Below are 20,974 nucleotides of genomic sequence, written 5' to 3'. Positions count from 1 at the left end.
TGATGGTTTGGGGTAGGTTTAGATTTACCATTATTATTCATCTTGCTTTTTGGTTAATAAGGCTGGGGTCCAGATGGATTTTTAATAGTGATATGAAGAAATGGACCAGAAGGGGGGAAGGCTTGGGTTTTGTGGTGGGGTTGTGTTTTTTTGGGGGTTTTTTGACAGCTCAGCAAAGGTATCAACTCTCAACTCTTTTCATTCAACTACTGAATTCACATCAAGAATAAATGCTAAAATTTTCTTTCATGTGCTTCCCATAAAATGTGTCATTTCATTCAGGCTCAGGAGGAGGTACAAAGCTGATGATTTTATTTGTGCATGTGTGGGAACATTATAATTCTATTGCAATCATCCAGTATGGAAAGAAAAATAATATTTCATTGAAAACCTCCAGAGATTTTTGAACACAGTCCTGTTTAAAAATTACAATCCCTGCAGTTCTAGAGATGTTTAATACCTCTCCTGACAGTGTCCATGCCAGTCTCTCCCAGATGACAGGCAATCTCCAGAAGGTCTGGTAACAGGCAGGGAAAAACCTCAGCAAATTCAAGATATCTATAGGAAGGGGAATCATTTTATACTAAGGGAGTTAGTGGGCACTTGGTCAAAGACTTCTGGTGTAAAGAGCCTGGAAAATTTTGTACATACCTCAACCAAATCCCACATAAGACTGGGAGGAAAGGAAACAAACCTCCCGTGTGCTCTCTAGCTGACAAATGAGAGGGTTTCCAAGAGCAAAGCAGGAAATTCTCTGCACTTACTTACAAGTTTATGGCAACACAGGTGTACTCTCCTGCAGACTTTGGCCTGCACATGATTTTGTCATTTAAATAGATTGGGAGCAGAGCAGAGCTCAGCTCTTCTGACTTGGATTTCTTGGTTCTGAATGGGTTTCCCCTCCATTCATGGTTTCTGCCTCAGAATTCCATGAGCTTGTCTTGTTAGTTGCCTGTGTAGGAGATTTTTTTGTCTTGTTTTCCTTTTTTTTTTTCTTTTTTCTCTTGGAAAATGTGAATCTCTTAGCAGGGCTTTCATTCACTTCCTTCAACAACACATTTATTCTGAACATTCCTCTTGATCCCCAATGCACAACAAGGATGGCATTGAAAGGCAAAATAGGAATTTTCCCTGTTCTGTCAGAGCAAGTGTCTGAATTAAAAGACATTAAAAAGGCAAATCTGTTTTTAGCCAGGTTTATACAGATGAAAAAAAAAAGCTTCAGGTCCAGTATTCAGTAATGTGGCAATATAATGTGTGTGGATCACTTTGAGAGAATTTGCACAAACTTCCTTTGCAACTTTACTGTACCTTTTGATCTTCCAGCTCCAGGAAAGAGTACAGGAAGGGGGGAAATGTCTCCAAAGCATCAACACTGAAACAGCTTCAGTGGTAAAGCTTTAGGGTGGTTTTTCTGTGCAAAAATCTGGGTTCCTCTGCATCCCTGATATGCAGGGACAGGTCTCGGTGTAACTGAGTGTGCAACATGAGAAGCCTCTGAGCTGATTCCTGGCAGCTCTGCTGCTGTTTTCTACTGTTCCTCATTCCCAAATGACCCCCCAGCTCCTGGAGGGGCCACAGCTCAGCCAGCCCTTGTGCTGCACCTGTGTTGTTTGCTCTCCAAGGAGGGGGAAGGCAGGGAGCACAAAAGATTGCTGCAAACAGCAAAATTACCTTCCAGCAGTATCTTCCATACAGAATTATCTTCCATGTTTTCCAGGGGGTTTATTGCAACACCACCTTAGCCCCTTTCCTGACCATGTTTATGTAGGCTGGAGACCCTTGCAGGAAGGCAGGATGCCTTCCAGCTGTTGAATTTTTTAATCTTTTTCTCTGATCTTCAGGGCATGAAACAAGCAGTATACTACTTTGTATGTGTGTTTATTGTCAATGGAATATTTTAGTTTGGACTTTTTCCTTTATGGGCTGCATAAAGACACATTTTGTGAGATTTTAACTTCCCTCATAAAACCCCTTGCTTGCAGCAAGCTGCATTTTGCTCAGTAAAGCTGTCAAAATTGACAGATTCAGCTTTGATCATAGTAACAAATCTGTTTGACCTCAATTTTTCAGAAGTGTCCCTTATACACAGGGGGAGAAAAATCCTTGCACTTTCCAAAGGCAAACTCCAAAGCTTAGGAAAAATTATGCTGTTGTATGCAAACATTTTGACCATTACTGACCCTTGCTGAAGGAAGCAACTTGAAGTTTAACTGAGAACTGAATACAACAGCTCCTGGAAAATAACTTCTGTGTTTTCAAAGGGTGTAGGGAGATAGGTATATTTGCAAAATGACTGTTTAGCCTATTGACATACATAGAGTTAATTCTTTAGATTTCAGTGATGTAATCAAAAGAGTGAGATTTGGGGATAAGTAGGTGTTATAACTCGTGTGTGTGGTAGATGTTATCAGCGTGAAATAGTACAGATATTTAAAACTGCTGAATACCATTTCCAGCTATTTCAATGTGCTTCAGAGAAATAACTAATACAGAGCAGTCTGCAGCTGTAGGAGCCCAGGTGGGCCTGGAGCCAGGCTCTCACCTGGCTGGGATCAGAGCTGATGGGGATGAGCTCCTGCAAGCAGCTGTTCAGGGTTTCACTGCAAATTGTCAGAAGTCCCAGAGCTGGAGAATTTACTTGGAAGTGCTGTTGTGTTTTTCCAGAGGTGGAGAAAGTGGCTCTGCCTTTGAGGTACCTCTCAGATGACTGGGTTTAAATTTGACACTCACCTTTCACAGAGCTGACATCAAATGAGATGCATCTTTGTTTGTTTGTTTTTGTTGTTGTTTTTTTTAATTATCTGTCCACATTGCTGGTTTAAGTGAAAAATACTCTTAATCCCCCAGAGAAAAGTAACGTTTTTCAAGATATTAAACCAACCCTATAAATACCTGTAATGCCAGGATCTTAACCTCAGGGACAGCATGGCAAAAGCAGTTCAGATCTGTTCTGCTCAGTCCTCCATCAGAACAGTGCTTTCTTTCTCTCTCTGAGTTTTTAATAGACATCTCAAGTTGAGATGACTGTCAGCACTTTCTTCTGGTAAGACTCAGTTTTGCTAAATATATATTCTACATTTGTAGCTATAAATATATACAGATACAGAGTACACACTTTCTGTAGGAAGCCAGGTTCCATTTCTAGTTAATTTTCTGATTAATTCAACGTGTGTATATTGCTTTAATTCCTTTTTTTAAATTTTAATTTGCATATGCCCAGTTGTGAGAAATCTTTTGACATTTTACATGAGTCTACTTTCAGTTCCTGTGCCTCAGTAGCTGATGAGTTCATTTCTGTCATGTGGGTCTCTCTCTTGGTTGGGACTGAATCCTGTGGTTCTGAGAAGCAGACTCTTGTGCCTAGAAGCAAAATTAAATGATCTTTAAAAAAAAAATCAGACTATTAAGATCCCATTTAAATAATTAGTTGTATGCTTTTATAGACAGAAGGGGTTTTGGAATGAAATGAAATGAGAAATAAAATCAAAGGCAAGTTAAGGCTATTTTCATTTCCCCAAATAAACATACTTACATCTGTGGAAGTCAGTGCTACATAGACTATCAAGTGGAAGAGGTTTTGCAGGATTAGATGCTTTATGAGTATCTAGAAGACATTATTTAGCATTTTCTCAAAACCAGACATATGGCCCATGCCTCAGAGCCTCATTCTAACCACTACATGGTAGAAATTTCTTTCTTGTAGAAAGAAATTTCTGGTGTGGCCAGCTCATCCCTTATAACTGTCCACTAATAATGCTGTCACCTCTCTGTGAGACATCTTTTTATCAGTCCCAGATGCTAAACCCTGTTTTCCTTTGCAAAAATAGTGCCCCACAAGAAAAGCCAGAACCTTTTAAATGCCACAAGACTAAAAATTCTCTCAAGTTCAGGATAAGCCTGCCAAAGTTAAGGTACCCTGAATTTAGACTCTGCAATTGAGCTGTCTCCGAACAACAGAACAGTGTGTGTAAAAACATGTTGAAGGGTGCAGGAGCTTCAGCTGGGTTTGTGTGTGGCTGAAGGAACTCCCTAAAGTACAACCAGGCCAGCACAATCAAAACAACCCTTGGTGTTAAAAATACATTGCTGGCTTGGGCTTTTGGTGTGGCAGGACAAGGAGGATAATACCCTGCTCAAAAAGATAACTCCCTTTCAGCCACTTGAACAAAATCATTAACCAGGTTGCACATATGTTTAGTCAGGGATCCTTTAGGCTTCTCTGAAGAATCAGATCCTTGTGTGTGTGTGACTTGTGAGGATCTGAGGGATGTGGTATTTGTAAAAGTCCTGTTCAGAAAACAACCAGCTATCCTGAGGTCACAGTGAATATCTAAGATTTCTGTGTCTAAAATTGAGGTCCAGGCAGTGCTAGTGTGCTCTCTACCCATGGATTTCTCCTCCTCCAGAAAGAGGAATGACAGGAAGGGTGGAAAGGTACAGAAACCTCAAGTTGAACTCACTGCTGCTAAACTCTTCTGTTTATTATCTTTATCAAGAAGTTCTATCTCCAGTGTTCTGCAGAGTACTTCAGCTCGAGAGAATTTCTCCTGAAATACAGCTTCCCCTTGGCAGCTCCTTTCCAACACACGTTCTGACACAGTTAAAGCAAATTCTCTAAAAAAATCTTTGTTAACAGAGAGTTAAAATTGCCCAGTGGTTTCTCATGCCTTTCCAAAATGCCTTGCTCAGCAAAGCTCAGCCCCCTGCAAAACACAGAAACTGAGGAATCCTGGCATAAACCAGCAGAACCTTAACTGTGACCCCCTGGAAGTCTCAGTCCCTGGAATTACAGGCATTCCCTCCAGATGAGTTCAGTGCAGTAGGTTTTTTTCTGAGCCTGATGCTCCAGAACAGCATGTGCTATCAGCAGGCAAGCTGCAATCTGCATTTGTTTTTATTTTGCTTGGGGTTTTTGGCAGGAGAATCCCTACATTTTAAACAGTATCAGAGAGATATTTTGATAGGATTGAGAAAAAGATCCTAGCTGTAGTCATCCCTCCCCTTTCACTGCAGTCAGTTCTCTGCCTGGTGTATGAGCAGTGTATGCCTTAGCTGGGCACTTCTGGAAGTTCAGACATTTGCCCCTTTCCCTGCCATCTCTACTGGATTTAACACACTTATGGGGAAGAATACACCACTGGCAGGTTCCTCACATTTGCTGACTGGGACAGTGACTTTATCATGCTCCAGTTTCTCTTCCTCCATCTCTTTTTGCACTCCTGTTTTCCAGCCCCAACAGTTCCCCCAAGACCTTGTCCATGATGCCAGAAAACTGCGGTATCAGCTAAATACATCCCTAGGTTTTTTAGGTACTTTAAAATCAGCCCAATTTCAGCCTAAATTTCAAGGCTTTCCACTTTAGTTATGGCAAAACCAGAGTTCTGCTACAATCAGCCTTTCTCCTGTGTTAAAATGGGAAGCAAAAAGGAATACTATTACTGCTCTGTTTCCTTCCAAATGTTTAATTCTTCATAAGCGTGGTGAAGTGGGGCTTTAAAGTAACCTCAGTTGATACTCAGGGGAAACAGAGTTGTGAAATGCTGTGCAACATCAGGCCTTGTGTTTGGGAATATTCAGTTTCTCACAAACCTAGGATATTTTAATGGATAAAAAAGTAAAAAGCTGCAAGAAAATTCTGTTTCATCTCAAGTTCTTGTACATGTAGTTTACAGGAGCAGTAATTTCAGGCATAGTTGTGATGTTTCTTGAAGTAAGGGCACAGTATCAGCTCTTTAGTTCCAAGATGGAGCATTGCCAGATCCTTTGAGTTAGTGCTGATGTTGGTAAATAATGTAGAGTTTTTGGCTAACCATCCAGGTACAAATTTGTGGGTTAGACCAAAAAAAGCAATACCAGCACACTGACAGGAATTGATTCAGATGTAGATTCCCTAATAGTTGTGCTCTTGTTCCAGTCTTTCAGGCTGAAACGAAAGCTCAGAGCCCTTTTGATTGGAAGCAGAGATTTATGGTTAATTATAGCATTTCCCATGATTATATGTTTGTGCTTCAGTAATTGCTAGATGAGGAGGAACGTTGAAACGATTTTAGGGCTAGTATGTTGCTCTACCAAAAGATATACCTCCAGATATCTCAGCATGGGCCCTTCCTTATTTCTTTATAAGGAAAAACACATGGCAAAAGTTCCACTCCACTGGTTCTTCAGAAAGGTGGCAGCAGGAGTCGGTGCTGCTTCTGCCTCCACTGCTTCTGTCCCACGCCTTTTCTTCTACAGACAAGTTCCTCAACAGCCCCATCTGAAAAACAGCAGTGAAAAATGGTCTGGGGTGAACAATGAGCTCAACTCATCCAGACCATGAGTTCTGCAGGGATCAGACAAAATAGTTTACCATCAAGAGAATAGTTTTGGTTATGATAACAGAGCCAGGTGCCCAAAATTCTGATGCTGTACATGATAGAGAAACAGCATGGTTTCACTTGGGAGCAACATTTAAAGATCAATCCAGCAAGACAAGGATGAGCAGGGACATCTTCAACTGGATCAGGTTGCTCAGATCCCCATTCTTGGCTTTTATGGTAATTCTCCCCTATATTCCAACTATATGACTGCACATTGCAAGATAAGAAACAGGTTACTGAATTCCCATCCTTGTTTCATAATCTGCATCATAATTGCCTGTATTTAAAAAGAAGCTCCTATGAACAGTGTATTTCTCTTTTAAATTTACTCACAAGGATAATAGTAAAAAGAAAACGACTGTGCCAGATGTTCAAAGACTTTTTTATCCCCCCCATCTACTACTTTCATGACCATGGAAACAATGCCTTTTTTTTTGAGTAGAAAAGCTAAAGTGAACTTTGAGGAACTGAAAGCTAAAGAACACATCAGATTTTAGAAAAGAGTTCACTATAGCCATAACTGTGCAAGAGATACAGCAATGAAATGCAAGTATAGTTTGGAGATATTCAGTTACTAAATTAGGAGATTATGATCACAGAATCACTTGTCATGGAAGTTGAAATGAAACTCCTACCAGAACTACAGAATTTTTATTTCTACCTCCACCCCCAGAAGAGCCAGGGCAGTGGCTTCCACAATCACTACAGGACAGTGTTGATGTCATACATACTCTGAGCACAAAAGAAATATAGGTGATAAAATAAATGATGGTGATTGCACAGATGGCACTGACTACTGAAGCAAGCCAGCCCAGGATCTCGTTTATAAGATGTAAATTTAAGTCTGAGCTAACTCCCTCTATTGGAAATTTAGAAGAAAATAATTTTTCCCATATAATTCATCCTAGAGCACATGTCTGACACATGTGCTCTTTTTTCTGGAAGTACTTGGTTCTCTCCACTGGCTGCTAAAGGAGTCTTGATATTGAGCTCAAGCACAAAGGAGAGGGGATCCATCCAATCCCTGTGCCTGGTGTAGAAAGAGATACACTTTCTTATCAGCTGAGAATGATGTTCTCCCACTGGCAGCTGAGGCCTGGAGGGGAGCTCAGTCTTTAACCAGGTGGAAATGGTTCAGAATATGGTCTGGACAAGCCGCAAGAACACTGCAGTCTGATTATTCCTTATCCTTTCTCTCTTGGCTGCTCAGGACATTGAAGTCAATATTTTTCTCTTTCCAAATACATTTGGTACATTAAAATCTCACTAGGAGGTAAAGCCACTCCTCACAGGCTGGAATTTTGTTCTTGAGATGTGGTCCTTGCTTGATAGTCCTGTGATCTTCTGTGCTTGCATTATGCTCCAGCACAGGCTGAGGAATAAGATTTTTCTCATTAATACTGCTGGCAAATGGCTGCTGGGCACCTTCATATGAAACTGCAAAACAGGATACAAAAAGCAAAGAGATTTATTTTAGGCTGACTTTAAAAAGAACCAAGCACTATTTTTAGTGTGTTTACTACTCGTCAAAGGGATTTTCTGTTGTCTCAAACCCAGGCCACTGAGGTTTACCACTGCTTGTATAACATTTTTTCAATAGTGCTGTTCCTTTTTCAGTAATTGGTGTGGCTTCCCATGGCTCCAGCAGCCCTGCTCTCCCTGGGCAGCCTGGGAGGGGAGATTTGCCCACGCTGGGGTGAAAGAGGCTGCACTTTCTGGGTTTGGGTGGGGTCCCTGTTGACTTCATCTGCCTCAGAGTCAAGCCCTGGACTGTTTTGGTTTCCCTAAAGCCTACTTAGTTTCCTGGTAGGATACATTTCTAAATATAGCCCTTACACTGGATGCAGGAATGTTTACCCATGCAAAGTCAGGCAAGGTAAACACTTCTAACTTTTTTTTTTGGTCGGTACGTTTTTAATGGAAATGAGTCTTGAATTATATTTGGCATCATCCTGGCATGCTGGAACTAAATACAGGACTGTCTTCCTTTTTTGATATCTGTGATTTCTAATTTTATTTTCATGTGGAAAGGGGTGATTTAGTGATCCTTCTTTATAGGTGTGTTGGTCAGAGTGGATTTTGCATTCACCTTTTTAATAACACAGCCTTGAATGAATCTGTTGACATAAGCTGAGCAATTTAAAAATACATTTGAAAGTATGCAATGGGATTATGACAGAGGGCTGTGCCAGAAAAAATACAAGCTCTTACTATGCTGTTACAGTTGCTTAAGCACACATTAAATACATAGTTTGCACTCTCTTTTGCTCTCTCTCTTTCTCTTTCAAAGAATGTATTGTGAAGTACTTTTATTTAGGACTGTGCCATTATGTTAATGCAGCTTTGATACTACTGATGGATTTCTTTTTTTAATCCCTCATGTGCATTTATGATAAGCTCTGACTCAAGATTTGACATTTGTCATTCTGTTCACATACATCTGATTTAAAAGCTATTTGTGTGAGTGGTTTGCTTGAATTTTTTCCACAGGAAGATGCATTTGTGAGCAGGTTGTTATTTTCTCATAGGGTGCAATCATCTCCTCAGCTGGCAACTTTGAGGAGTAGTGAAGATTCCTCTTTGCCAGTCATAATGAAAAAGTCATCATACCATAACACACCTCGTGGTATTTTCTATTTACTCTTGTGTAGGGGAATAGCCTAATTTTGGTACAAGGTAGAGAAAAAAGAAAACCTTTGAAAGAAATTGATATCTTTTTGAAAATCAGTATCCCTTCTGCAAGCTCCCTACACAGGAGACTTTTACACCAACACGAGTGACTGGTGCCCAGACAAACGGGGCCAGCACTGGAGCAGTGATTTGCTCCTGCACTCCCCTTGTCCTTCACCCCCCATCCTGTGGCCTTGCACTCATTTACCCTCACAGAGCTATACAATCATAAAGTGGTCTGGGTTAGAAAGGGCCTTAAAGCTCATCCAGTTTCAAAACCCTCTACCATGGGCAGGGACACCTTCCACTATCCCAGCTTGCTCAGAGCCCCATCCACCCTGGCCTTGGGCACTTCCAGGGATGGAGCAGCCACAGCTTCTCTGGGCACCCTGTGCCAGGGCCTCACCACCCTCACAGGGAACAATTTCTTTCTGACATCCAATCTAAACCTGCTCTCTGTCAGTGTGAAGCCATTCTCCCCTGTCCTGTCACTCCAGGTCCTTGTCAAGAGTCTCTCTCCATCTTTCCTGTGGGCTCCCTTCAGGCACTGGAAGGCCACAATTGGGTCACCCCAAAGCCTTCTCCTCTCCAGGCTGAAAAATCCTAATTCCCTCAGCCTTTCCTCCCAGCAGAGCTGCTCCATCCCTCTGATCCCCTTGGTGTGCCTGCGCTGGCCTGGCTCCAGCAGCTCCCTGTGCTTCCTGTGCTGGGATCCCAGGGCTGGAGGCAGCTCTGCAGGGAGGGCTCAGCAGAGCAGGGCAGAGGAGCAGAATCTCCCCTTTCCCATTGCCCATGCTGGGAGATCAGCCAAGGGCATGGGGGTCTGTGGGATGGGCCATGTCCAACTCTCACCATCAGCACCACCAAGTCCTTCTGCCAGGGCTGTTTCATATGCTCATCCCCAGCCTGGATTGCTCCTGAGCCAGGTGCACCACTGGCTCCTGGTCTTGTTCAACCCCATGGGATTCCCATGTTGCTGTTGTTCTTTTCTTGTTTAAACAGAAGCAGGATGCTCCTTCAGGAACAGACTTCATCCATAAATAACACAGTGCTATGTGTGGTCTGATATATATGAAATTTGAGTGTTTATTTTTTCTGTAATGACAATATCTCCCTTTTACAGAGGTCAGGAGGAACGTGCTATTTCTTGTAGTGTATTCCTTCATTGTATTGCAGCAGTACACCAGAGCCCCAGGTCTGCAGGAAGACACTTCACCAAGATAAAATAAAATGCCAAAAGAAGCAGGCTCACCTTCTAGGAGCCGTCCTTGCTAATGCTGGAGGTCCCTGTCCTCTCTGAGGGACCCTCTGTTCCCAGAAAGAGCTGAGGAGCTGAGCAGCACCAGAAGCAGCCAGATGGGAAGGGGGGCAATGTGAACCTGAGACTTTGTCCAGTGCTCTAGAAAGTCCTGTGAATTGGAGATCCTGGAAAGAAATTTGGCATTAGAGGCATGCTGCTCACGCATGGTGAGTCATGGGGCTGGGAAGTCACAGTCAAGCCTTGCCAAGTGTGGGCAGAGCCTGGGGAGCTCTGGATGGACTCCCTTAGGAAGTGCAGGGCAGCAGTGTCCCCTCCCTCCTTCCATAAGCCACAAGTTCCCCTGGGCTCCTCTGTGTGTGACATCCCCTGGTCAGGTGGGGTATTACTCTGGTTTGGGGAATATCCATCTCCCAAACCTCCACCAGCAGCCCTAATGGTGAGAGCACTGCCACTGCTTGAACTCCTGTTGCTTTCTCCACTTCCCTGCTAATCCTGCTTTTCCTGCCCAGAGAGGGAGTTCTTGGGGATATTGGCCAGAGCTGGTGACAAAATGCACGGCATCATCCTCTGAGTGCTCTGGAAGGAAGCGTAATATTGGAAATAAAAATAGAACAATTGATTCGTGAGCTGACACAAAGCTCTACATTGACACAAAAAGGGTCATTAAAAGGGCTTTGCAAAAAGCAAAGGAGGATATTTGAGAAAGTGCCCAAGCTGCAGAAATGCTGAACAATGGGAGTTTAACTGTAATATGCTTAACCGAGCCTCTCAAACCCGACCCAGCAGTTGTGACAATGCGTGTCATCTGTTGACATGCAGAGAAAAATGGAAACCCATTCAGAGCAGAGCTATTTTGGGGTGTTTGTTCCAGGCCCTGTGCATGGCTCAGGCCGTGTGTGTGAATGGCTGCAGACGCCTCCCCAGTCAAGTAGCCGTGGGTTTGGCAATGAGCTCCCTCCCACTGGGAGATAAGGCAGTTTGTACCCTGTCAGTGACCAGAGGCAGCCACAAAACATTAGGCAGGCTCCTGACTGTCGAGGGCTGAAACTGCTTGAAAACACCAGGGTCAGTCTGCTCTCAAACACACTGGTATTATCTCATTAGCGGTGGCATTTACTGCACAGCTCAGGGAGCAGAAAAGGGAGTTGTTAAAAAAGAAAGAAAAAAAAAAGGCAAACAAATAGTATATGAAATCGTTAGGTGGAGGGAATGGGGTTTGTACATGGGCTTTTTCTTTATTTAAAAAAGTTGTAGTTGTGCTACAAAGTGAATCATATACAAGCAGCAGATTATCACTTCCTTATCTTACCTCCAAATTACGTTCTCCTTTCAGCTGGCAGGGAAAGAAGGCATTTTATCTGAAGCTCAGTCTTTGTTTATGAAGCTTTTTTTTTTTTTTAACTGAAGAAATACATAGCTCATAATGTTCAGGTTTGGGGATGAGAGACAGTCCTCCTCTGAGGCACTTCTCCCCTCTCTCCATATCCACCTTTCTCCCATGGGATGGTTTTGCTGTCAGCCCCTCTGCTGCCAACTGAAATGTCACAAATGTAGCTCTGACTTTACTGTGGCATTATGGCATAAAGGTTCAAGAGAAGAGCAACCAGGAGGATAAAAATACTGGACAGCACATGAGTGGCACATCTCTGGGGGCCAGCAGGAGACATGGGAAATGCAAAGGAAGCTGTTTCCTTCAGCAGCACTCTAGTATGCCCAGCAGATACACTTCTACCAGGCTGTAAACATGGTCACAAACACAGGTATATCTGAGGTGTTTCCACAACAGAACCTGGAAATGGAGCTGCTTCACCCTGTCCCTGCTGAGGGCCTCAGGATGGACTTGGACTGGCAGCAACCCCACACCTGTAGCCTCCTGCTGTGGCCATGGGAAGTTCTCACAGGCTTGGGAGCCACTTGTCAGATGAAAGGCCTTGCAGAATATTTATCCCTGCCAAAAGTGTGCCTTGGGATACTTCCTCAGAAGTGGATCCTCCCTGGAGTCTGTGTGTGTACCCTCTGCTGCAGTGGTGCTCTCAGCTGTGACCAGTGGGTTGGGGTGACAAATCATCTGCATGGAAAGTTAGCAGAGGTGCCCTGCTGTAAGAAATAAATTAGTAAATAAAGTGATATCAGAGACAAAGGACTCTCAAGAGGGAAGAGAGCAGCACATACTGAAGGTGTAGAGTGGAAGAGGAAGCTGGGGAAGGGTCTTTTATGTTTCCCTTGGTGCTCAGGTGTTGCAGCCATGTCATGGGGGATTTGATTTTAACAAATGAACCATATACATGAAGATATGCTTTTTACAAAACAGAAAGAACTCCTCGGGTTTCCAGAGTGCAAGCCAGTTCTTCATGTGGTTTCCTCAGATGTGTGTTACTTGGCAGATAACATAAAACCTGTGCACTCCCTGTGAAGGATTTTCTGTCTGAGCTGTGTTGGTGAATTGTACTTTCTCAGGCAGAACAAATTATATGATTTCATTTCTTGCTGAACTACAGGTGTAGTTCTGGCTCCCATAAGTTCACATATACAATTGCTAAAATTACAGTTTCCAAAAAATGTAGGGAGGGTAAAAACCTGCTCTTAATTTCTTGGCTGTTTGGCTCAGGTAGTTTTCAGAGGACAAACACAGAGAGGAATATGCAAAGAACCAAAGGAATGTGTTGAAAGTGCAAATGCACACAGACACAAAAATATTCTGGGACAACCACACCAGTATGGGGATCTGTAAAAAGACACTGAGTTAATGATTTGCAACTTTTAGAATGAAAGTTTATGCAGCTAAATTGTCCAGACAACTCTTTTTTCCCCCAAGAAATTTCCAATTTCATATGTTTTTTTAGATCAACTTTTCACAAAATGCATAACAGTGGCTTTAGGCTGAATCCAATTCTGTAATCTACTGGGGGTTGTTACATTAAAATAAACTTTCAAATGATAGGGCCCCTCCTGTGCTTGTTGTCATACACAGACATGCTGCTTTTATAGCACCAGAGGGATTGGTTTCAGACAAGCTAAAAGTGCTTCTAATTTAATTGAAACAGCACAGGCCAAGTTGTGAGCAAAGAAATGGATACTGAGAAAAGAACAGGACAGGAACTACACTGAATAATGCAGCTGCAATTCAGTGCCAGCAGAAAATGGGTTTCAGTATTTTTTGACTAAGATGTAGATGTGTCAAACAAAACCTGGCAGGGAGAAGTTACCTTTCAAATTTCATCCTGAAAGCCAGGAGATAAAAACAAGGTGAGGAAAAATAGTGCAAGTTATAGCATATAATGTGTTTTTTTAAAGTATTATCCAATCTAGATTATATTGGTAAAATATAAATTGTATTTGGTTTGCTTCTATTTCTTACAATCTAGAAGAGATGTAGAATTAAGGTCTTTTTCTTTTGCACAAATATAAGTGTCAGAATATTTGCACAAATATAAGGTCAGAAATATAAGCGTACAGAAAGCTGCGTGCAAACTTACTGGGAAAAAAACTTCTCAAATGCTTTCAGAATCTATATGTTATGAAGCATATAGTTATTCTGGCCTCTGCACAAATGAATTTTTCCTTCTTTATTTATTTTTCCATTTATTTTCTGTGCCCAGGACATATTTAGACTAGGTAGGTATTCTTAGATCCATAAATGAAGTGAATGCAAAGAGAGTTTTTAAAAAAATCACTGCTCAAGAAACTCCCTGGAATATAATCAGCAGTATATCAGCTCTTAATAATTAGAGTTACTTTACAAAAAGGCTGTGTGTTTGCTGTCCTCAGGTATTCCATACCTGGGGATGTACCAGGAGGCATAAGAAATATAATGAAATTAAAACATCATCGAGATGTGCATGTGAAGCCCTACAAGAGAGGAATGCAGGAGTTTTCCTATTCTTTAGTGGCCATTTCTTCTTTTTATAGGTTGGTTTTATTTGTTGTCATATGCTATATTTAGCTCGCTGATAAATTCATTCAGGCTCCCCCAATTTTTCTTTGTGAATGGAAGTGCAGGCTGGCACAGAGAGCAGGAGAGCTCTCTGCATGAGTCTGGGTGTTAAACTGCCTCAAACAAACCTGCCAGGACAATTAAAATGCATTGTTTATAGGTGAGACTGAGCTATTTGATTGATCATTCTTCACAATAATGCAAAGGGATGCTGAGAGTGGTGGAAGAGTCTCAGCCTGTCTGGCAAATATCCTGCAATTTTAATTGTACTCAGAGAGGAAAAAATAGAAGGCATTTGCTGCAGCTAAGTGAACAGTCCAAAGTGGACAATGTATTTAACACATTAAGGTTGAGAGTCTGGGCTGCATCAAAGCCTAAAGAGCTCCTCACAGGACAGCTCCAAGAGCAGCCAAAAGCAGAATTAAGCAACCTCACCAGTCCCTGCCCCAGCCTTTGGCACAGCCTTTTCTCATATTGAAGGTCAGCATGGGTGGGATTTTTGCACAGGTAACACAGTGGAGGTGTGGGGACAGCTGGGTGGCATTTGGGTGGCCTGGCAATAATCCCAAAAACCTCTGAGACTGCAACTTGCGACCTGTAGTTCCTTCATGGCATTGCAAGTGAACTCTGATCTTTCACTTGTCCAATGCCTCTGAGTAAAAGTAAACAGAGATTTATTTATGTATATGTAGCCAGTCCTCTGATTTACCCTCAGCTTTTAGAACTGTTTACATATGAGTTGATCCCAAATAGTCCTTTCTAAAATTGGCATCTATTAGCTCAATCATCAGGCACCACTTCCATTCTTTAGGGTGAGAGTAGAAGCACACACAGAACAAATCATCAGGCACATTTTAAAGTTGGTTTTCTGCCATTTGTGGTCCTAGTGCAATGCTGGAAATTAAGGAAAAAGAAGCACACATATTTTTCATACAAATGTTGCTGCATTTATGTGATTTTGTCTAGCTGACAGAAATCCAACAGTTGCAAAGTTGGGAAAAGAGTAAAAGAGAGGCAGAGTGAGTTGTTCCTTGGGAAGAGCAAGGTGTAGCTTGTTGTTGCTGCTGTTGTTTGACTTCCACTGTTACCAATCCACTCCAAGAGCAGAATTAAAAAAGAAAAAGGATATATCAAAGACAGGGTCATGTCCCTGAAAATACCATGTACAGCACTGGTTTTCTTTCCCATTCTTTCTACTTCAAGAAGACATAGGAGCCATGAAGACTGAAATTACTCAAAAGAAATTATTTTACTTTCACCACTTTTAGTTTTGACATTTTTATGTCAGAACTCCTTGGCAGGAAAGAAACATTTTCTAAAAAATCAGACATCATGCAGATGTCTCAGAAAAAGAGGAACAAAAGCTGCTGCTCACTCTCAGAACTGAACTCTTGTGCATCTCTGGCAGATAAAATTAGGTTGAAATGACAGTTTAATGTGGAAAACAAGGTGCTTTCTCCTGTGTCCCATGACATGAAGGTAGTTCTAGCTGCTCATCAGTGAAATACTGAAGGTAAATAATAAAATGACACAGTTTGTCTGTTCACATTCCCTATGACATCCATAACACCCAGAGCACTTTTATTTAGTGTGTTCAGAGAACAGGCATTTTGCTTAAAGCTCCTTGTTATATTTTATTATAAGTCACAAGGAATGAGGGCAGATTCTGGTTGTCTGAAAAACATAGGTGTAAATAAACAATGGAGTGCCAATTAATTACCATATGTTACAGAGGAGGTGTGGGTAATGTTCTGCTGAAACAGAAATTGTTTGAACTTCATTGATAGTTTTGTACAGAATATAAATAACAGAAAAATCTACCTTAATGTGGGGCATAAACTGGGTATTAAATATAGTGTTGTCTGCCATTAATAATACTAATGTTTCAGAGTTAGAAAAGGTACAGAACAGAGCAGCCAAAGCAGCCTGTGACAGGGAGATGGGAAATTAATTATCCAGAAAGATTAGCCAGAATTAGGCAGATTGATAATAGGAGACTCTCCAGGGATATGCTGAAGACAATACTGAAATGAAAAAAAAAAAAGGAGAATGGATCACATTCATCTTTTTAAGATAGTCCCTAATTTGAAGAGTCTGGAGTGTGGGATAGCAAGGGGGTGACTCAGAAATGATAAGTATTTCCGGCACATTTGTTTAGTGTTGTTGAAATATTGAACAAATAGCTGAAGTCAAGAGCAACAAGTCAGGGGTTTAAAAGGAGCTCGTTTGTTTTCTTTTTGTGAAGGATTTCTGAGATTACATTAGCTACATATTTGAACTTACCATGATAAGTTCTAGGGTGATTTGTATTTATTGGGGTTACAAGGGCAGGCCTCAGTGGACCATAAGGGATTTTTTCAGGGCTGTTTCCATAACCAAAATGACACAAAATTGTATTAACTTTTCACAGATTGATAGGGAAACAAACTGTCTAAATAGATGTGTTTGTTTAAAAAGGGCTTGAGGTGGGGGGAATCCCTGAAGGTTTTCTAAGCAAATGTGTACCTATAGGTTTGAAGTTTTAAACTGGTTGTTTATTTCCATTCTCCTAAGATGTAACTGAGAAAAGAGGCAGTGGGAATAAAAAAATACAAGGAGCAAGAATTAAGGAGGATAAAGAAAGAATGTGAATCAATGCAGAGGGAGAAAAGAAAAAAAAAATTAAAAAATCTCACTTCCAGGTAGTTTCTGTAGAACAGGATGGGAGAAAATTCACAATTCCCTTCACCTTGGAAGACTTGGTCATTTCTTCATTTAAAATTTCTTTTCCAGCTGAATCCTCTTTCTTCCTGGGTACAATAATTAGAGTGGAATATTTCCAGCTTCATTCTTTGGAGCTGCCATAAAGATACACATTTGCTTCTAAAAATTAAACAAAAATTTTAAAAGCAGATACTGTGATAAAATCAGACTAACTTATTGTAAGTGAACAGTAATTTAATTTTGATTTATTTAAAGCATTATATCTCTGTTATTACAACACATTTTGTGTCTGTAAGCCACTGATTTCCAGAAGGTGGGAGAGAACAGCAGGGGAAAAGATCATTTTTTATCTTCTTCTCCACTTTCCCCTATTAATCATGGTACCAGACAGGATACTGGGTTACATGGAGCACATGTTTGGCCCAGAATGGCCAGTCCTATAATGTACAGTTTTATGAAGTGATGAATTCTAGAATGAGAGTTCCAGTGTGCTTTTTTTTGTAATTACTGGGGGGTTTGACATGCTTTTTTACTTACAGTAATTATTCCAAGGTGGAAAATTGAACAAATGAAAACGAGAAATACAGAAAGCTGAGTTTACATGAAAAATGGCTAAGATGAATTTCATTTTGGGACTTAACATCAAGTCCTGTCTGTATTGCAGAAAAGACTTGCTTAATTTTCATACCTGAGGTTTGTTAACTAATACAACCTAAATTCCTGACTCAGACAAAGCAAAGCCTGTTTTTTGCTTAGCTCATCAAAGTGAGCATGAGGGGTGGAGGGGAACTCATATAACTTGTGTGTTTTTTATTGTTGTTTAAACACAACTGGTGATAGGTGAGTGTGTCTAAGCCAGGGAAGGCAGAAAATAGTAATTAACCAACTATGGCATATTGATATTCTAAGTCTTAAAAAAACTCTATTCCAAGTCATATGTCAGAAAAAGGATATTGACAGAAATTAAAATTTCTCACAGATGGTTATCTGTGGCTGCACAGTATCTTAAAAATTACAGATAAAGCCTATCTACAGCCCCTAGAGAGGGAGGTCTCTATGTTATCAGGAGAGAGTTCAACCTGCTTGAAGCCCCTCCTCTGCTGGGCCAGCTGTCCTTGGCTGCTTTAACTGAGTTTGTCACCCACAGCTTTTGGTGGCATTTATTGGTGGCAAAGGCACAGAGAGGTGTTTGTGTGGAATGGCTGTGCTGCAGGCACAGGCAGGAGAGTAAAGCATCAGGCACAAGGCCATGTGAATTCTCATGGCAGAGAAATACAGTGCTGAGAGAGGGGGAAAAATCTCCATAAAATGCAGGGCCACACTTTGAGTCTCTCCTGACTATCACTGATAAAATTTAATATCAAGTAGCAACCAGTGAGAATCCTCTGTCTGTGACTCAAGAGCTGAGCTCATTGTAGTCATGACATGGCCATCCCTGCCTGCCAAAGCTCAGCCTTAGGCAAGGCTTGCACAAGCTGCTCTCCAGACCCTCTTGGTCATGTTGGGCAACAAAAGTGCTGCAAAGTGCTTTGGATCAGGACTTGCAGATCAGGTTTCTCAGAGGGTTTTTGGTTTTGGTACTCACTTTCCAACAAAATAAGCGAGCTCCCTTTGATATTCCTAAGCAAGCACATAAGAGGTGTCCCTGTGCTGTAAGACCCCTGAAGGACCTGTGCAAACAGGACAGAAATTCAGAGCAGGCTCTGGGGGAGCAGGTTGCTCTCTGCAGGTCAGCTGTGAGCTGAGCTGTACAGCAGAACACACAGTCCCAAACCAAGCAGGACCTGACCTCCAGGCCAGTCTGACCAGATGCACCTTGGCTTCCAAAAGGCCTAAGCACCAAAAAAAAAAGTGCTAATCTCAGGTTAAATCTGCCTGAGCACTTCCCTTTCAGCAAGCATCCAGTTAAGGCACTGAGCTCAGTAGAAATTAGCTCAGTTTCCAGATGAGAAAGATCCCCCCTAAAAGGCAGTTTATACTCTCTGCACATCAAATCCACGTCGTTAATCTTGGGCACAACACATCTTTTCTCCCATTTGTGGTCTCTGAATTTTAAATCATCTGTGAGGTCTTTGAGTGGGGGCCTGGCCCTTACTAGATGCATTCACATAATCAATCCACTGAGATCAAGCCACACAAATTGGCACAAACACCTTCACAGACAGGCAGGGAAGCTGAGCCTTTAAACACACAGCCACACACTGCTGTCCTGCTGAAGCCCTGTGTGCTGCCCTGCCTCGGCATCCAGGTGGCCCCAGGTAAGCCCTGGGTGGCTGTAACCCACCCACCCTCCCCATGCAGCCAGCAGGGGCATTTTTAACCCCTGACCCACTCACTACTGCCAGCTTACATCAAGAAATTTGCCACCAAGCAGGTGGATGTGTCCCCCAGGGCTCATGTGACACCCATCAGGGAGCTGGGTGACCACAGAGGTGACCACAGGGCAGGGCAAATTCTCGTGCCCCAGAATAACCAGAAGGGAAACTGCAGAGAGGGAGGGGGGCTGAAGGAAGAGCAGGCTTTCTGCTCAGCAGCAATTCATCCAAAAGCCCTTCAGAGATGCAAAAGAAATGGCCCTGCCCCCACTTCACCTTCTAATAATTCAATGCCTGTGTTTGTTGCCAGCTAGAAGGTTTTTTTTTTTTAACTTCATGAGAAAAGGAAGGTAGGACTTTAGCAGAATCCTATTGCAAAGCATGTATTTCTTCTTTTTCTTTCCTTCTCCCCTCACCCCCTCAACAAATCCCCAAGGTCAACATTGTAATAAACAGCAGGAAAGGCCCAATTTTCTGCACCTGTGGCCTTGTTTGTCTCTATATTTCTATAGGTGAATGGGCACTGGGGACACAGAAAGGAAGTGAATTCAATGGATTGGTTTAAAAAACTCAGCATGGTAATCAGCAGGCACTCAGGTGAAATGGCTTTAAAACCCTGTTAAAACAGACCCAGAGTGAAACAGGGTGTGTAGCTACAGTGCATGCAGCTTGAGGGGTTTTTTAAAATCTAAAAATGTGGCATTGTTAAAAACCAGCCTGTAGTCAAGTAGCTTGTTATTCAGGACACAAACCCCTGTACCTCCAGTCTCATACACAAAGCAGAAGAATGATGTTGGGTTTAATCTCCTTTTTCATCCCAGAAAGATTTAGTGCTGACAAAAGGTACTAGACTAGTAGAAAATGGGGCACTTTAATTTTTTTTTTTTTTAATAGGATGGACTCAGGCACTATGAGTTCCCCCACCAGCACCTAAAACCTGCACTCTGCCCCCAACCAGCTCCTCCTTGCAGTCCAGGTTTGGGAACCTGGATTATCCTGGTGGAGCATCTAACTGCTAACCACTGCTTGGAGTCATGCTTTTCCCTGAGGGCAGATGTTCCCTCTCCAGTGCAATGGTCCATAACTGTGTAATAAAATTTATTGGGGATTTTTTCCCCAAAGATGCTGCTTTGTGTGTAATTATCCCACATTTGGACAGATTTGTTTTCAGAGTTTTTATTAAGTGCCTAAGGGGAGTGACTTGTAAAGCTGAAATGCTGCAATAATTTATATTCTCCTGGTATTTCAGTTCACTGATGCACTGTGAAAAGAGCAGATCTCAAGTTGTCATAGCTCCCTGAAGGTTTTGGGTAAAAAAGACTTTTAAACAAGATAAACACCTTTTGGCAAAAGCCAAACTGTTTGCCTTCATTTGAGTTTACCACTGGGTTATTTCTGGCTCTGTTGTTTATCCAGGTCCCTCCTGAATAGTTGTAGTATTCACCCACCTGAGTACATCTCCCTGCTCACATATCATTGCTGCAGAGGCACAGATTCAGACCCTGGAGCACTTGTGGGGTTTAATTTGTTTGCACTTACTTATTTGGTAAAAATTAAGCCTGAAATAGAAACGGGCCTCACTGAATTTTTTTTGCTGGTACTGCACTCCTGAGTGGAGCTCCAGCAAGAATGTGCTGTGTCTGTTCCCTTGTTTTCCCAGGGGTGTGGAGGGAATCTTTACTATTGAACTACTCCTTTCAAAGGATACTGAGGCATTAGGCATTGCTAG

The 20,974-nt window shown here is 42.0% G+C and overlaps 1 protein-coding gene across 1 annotated transcript in view; it reads left to right on the top strand.

Annotated features, from left to right (window-relative positions):
- LOC136556524 (potassium voltage-gated channel subfamily KQT member 1-like) overlaps positions 1 to 20,974 on the top strand; it is a 410,734-nt gene that overhangs the window by 252,341 nt on the left and 137,419 nt on the right. The gene's annotated exons all lie outside the window — the stretch shown is intronic.

This window comes from Molothrus aeneus, chromosome 5 (genome assembly GCF_037042795.1).
Source record: "Molothrus aeneus isolate 106 chromosome 5, BPBGC_Maene_1.0, whole genome shotgun sequence".
In the NCBI taxonomy this organism is placed as follows: Eukaryota; Metazoa; Chordata; class Aves; order Passeriformes; family Icteridae; genus Molothrus; species Molothrus aeneus.
Note: the sequence above shows the minus strand (reverse complement) of the source record. Positions and strands in the feature narration are given on the sequence as shown.